The sequence below is a fragment of the Pinus tabuliformis genome, chromosome 6 (genome assembly GCF_031772625.1).
Source record: "Pinus tabuliformis cultivar Carrire ecotype Pingquan chromosome 6, CPIR1, whole genome shotgun sequence".
NCBI classification, from domain to species: Eukaryota; Viridiplantae; Streptophyta; class Pinopsida; order Pinales; family Pinaceae; genus Pinus; species Pinus tabuliformis.
Window position 1 is genome coordinate 1,135,819,384 of NC_142292.1, and position 2,937 is coordinate 1,135,822,320.

At 35.0% G+C, this 2,937-nt stretch overlaps 1 long non-coding RNA gene across 2 annotated transcripts; it reads right to left on the minus strand.

Annotated features, from left to right (window-relative positions):
- Nucleotides 1–286: 286 nt before the first annotated feature.
- LOC149262872 (uncharacterized) lies at nt 287–1,529 on the minus strand. Of its 2 annotated transcripts, none has more exons than XR_016249585.1 (4): nt 1,147–1,529; nt 968–1,055; nt 828–866; nt 287–727 (listed from the first exon to the last, which is right to left on the minus strand). It is a non-coding gene; the product is annotated as an uncharacterized LOC149262872 (long non-coding RNA). The 2 variants fall into 2 exon arrangements; XR_016249584.1 differs by having other exon boundaries at nt 968–1,046; nt 1,147–1,522.
- Between the last annotated feature and the right edge of the window lie 1,408 nt (nt 1,530–2,937).

Below are 2,937 nucleotides of genomic sequence, written 5' to 3' on the forward strand. Positions count from 1 at the left end.
ATGAAGGTCTTGCTAAATATAGACTTTATAAAAAAGAAAGAAAAAAAAGGAAATAGGGTCGTGTATAAAGAGAAAGGACTATCTTTACTCATTGAACGTTAGGTAAAAGATAAATTCTTATTCTTTTTGCAGAATATTAAGAGGAAAATGAGTTACGCTGATAATAGACAAAATAACTAGAAAAAGTAAAGGAGTCTTAGGGATTCAAGAAATATTAAACTGGAACCAAAATTTCTATTGTAGAGAAGTGGGAGAAAATTTCCAGAAATGAACCAAAAAAAATGAATAAATTAAAGTAAACCCCCGAAAATAAGAGATTTTAATAACATTAAGAAGCTACGGCTAGTCTCTTGAAATTCATCATATTACAACTACAACTGTTTTCTGCAAAATTTGTTGAACAACGCAAACAAAGACCAAAACGGTCCCTGCCTCTTATAATTCAAGATATAGAGTGTTTTATCGCAGCACATGAGCGCATATCCCTAGTTCTAACTTCTTTCCAGTAGCAAAAGAAACAAAATTAAGGACTCTTAACTTTCTCCTATTTTCCATAGTATTCATGAAAGGGGAACCCAGCATGAGCCGTATTAAGAATCCATTGTAGTAAGAAGTTTAGAACCTCGAGAATAAAAGATGTAAGTCGCTGAAAAATTTGAAAGTCTCCATCGAACAAACGAAGAGTAAAGATGTGTGAAAGTAAAAGCACTCAGCACAACCTGTCTTCCTGCAATTCAACATTATCGGATAAGAATCTATAGGGTTGGAAAACAAACCCTTGCTTATGAATTTCTGAAAAATGTAGTGTAAAATAAGGGCAAATTTACCTGTAAAGGTTCCTCTCCGCAAAAGAGAACCCCCCCCCCCTGCCATTACCAAAAAAGGACGTGTTAACTTAGGAAAAGAAATAAGTGAAAACCTTGGACAAAATGACAAAGCCAATCAAGGTAAAGGGAAGTAGGGTTACATGTAGTAGTAGAAGTTGACAAACCTATGCCCAACCCTGACGATTCCAGTATGCCACGAGGAATTTCCTCATAAGAAACCTGGTAGCACTATATTCACATTAGGGTTTTAGGTGTTTGCTTTGTTAAAAGAAAGGGAAAATTTTTGTAAAAGAAAAAACCCAAGCTCCTTAACGCTCACCAGGGTAAAAGATATTTCTCTTCTCACATGCTAGTCCGTCAAACCTCTAAAGATCAAACTCTGGATTGCTAAAAAATTTGGCAAATTAACAAGGGAAGGGCATCGTTACACCAGAGCAGGAAATTATCAACCACTAGACTGTACACAGAACAAGGCTAAATCGCAGGGACCGCATCTCCATAGCCAAGTGAGAATGAGGGAGATTTTCGGCGGAGGAGGTTTGGAAGCTACCAAGGAAACTACCCTAGAAACCATCCACCGTTGATTACTTTGCGAAAAACAAGATCATCGAATCGTGTCACACGTAGCTTCGGTCCACCGGAGGTCTAAACTATTTCAATGCCATTATAATTGATGATATGGTGGTCGATTTTCTTTTTTAATCCAGAGGCTTCCAAGTATAGACCTTGGGTATAGTCAATATCAACCACACAAAGTCATTTTCAGAATGAAGTCGCACAATTGAAATTTTAATAAGATATGTATAAATAAAAGCTTATAAAAAAAATATAGTAAAAGGAATTTTGTATAAGGTTAAAGGATGTTTACCTCCTCATGTAACCCATGTAAGACCACTTCTCTAGAGAACACGAAAAAAAAATTACTACGTATTGTGAATCTAATTAAAACAATATAGGTATCTAGTTGGAACTATAGTAACAAAAATGAAATTAAAAAAACGAGTTATAGTATGTAATGGAATCAAGATGTAAAGGTAATAGTAGAAAAATAAAATGAAAAGAAAAAACACTTTTAGTTACCCATGCAAAAACACCTTTAATTATCAATGTTTATTAAGACTATGTTGACACATTTTGTGTATAGATAACCAGTACAAGGAAGCTTAGTCACTTGTAAGTTGCACATTTAGCAATGCAAAAACACCCTTTGTTACCAACATTCATTAAATGACACATTTTGTGTATAGATAACTCAGTGGAAGGAATGAGAGAATGAGAAAATAGAGAAGAGAACATTGGAGGAAGTAACATGGAGGAAGAGGTGGGAAGTAGGAAAAGAACAACCGAGGAAGAAGAGCCTAACTCATCTAGAGCTATGGTAAAAACAGAAAAGAAACCAAAAGTGGAGTTGCATGGTGAATATAAGAAAATTCAATCCCCAACTTACGACGAATAAACATAAGAGGTGACAGAGGCATGATTGTTAAATATAAATTGATATTTCCAAGTTTTTGCTTATACATCTGAATGTAAAGCTAAATTAGCCACATACTTGTTACAAGGGAAGGTTTCACTATCGTGTGAAAAAGTCTGCACAGTGCAAAACTTGGAAGGAAAAGAGGTCGGTTGGGATGAATTTCAATGATTGTTTAAAGAAAAATACTCGACTGAACGATATTTTGATGATTGGGCCAAAGAATTTCACGACTTAAAGCTAAGACAAATGTTTATGGATGAACTCATATCAAAATTTACCCATTTAGTGTGATATGTATCGTATATTAAGAAGAAAACGAAAAAGTTCAGTGATTCCTAAGTTGTCTTCCACCCTCTTTCAAGGAACAGAGAGAATACAATAATCCAAAAATGACGGAAGCAATTCGAAGAGCCAAAATTTGTTACTAGCAAGCTAAACCAAGGAATGAAAACTCTAAATCATGTAACAGTAAAAAGAAGGATTTAGCCAAGCCAAATAGAAAGGGAATAAGGAATGGCTCAACAAAACATAACAATAAAGGAGGATTTAACTGAAGTTCCCATATATGCCATGGGCAATGTCAAAGATCCCAGGTATAGACTCAGGTGGGGTCAAAATAGATAGAACCCAAGA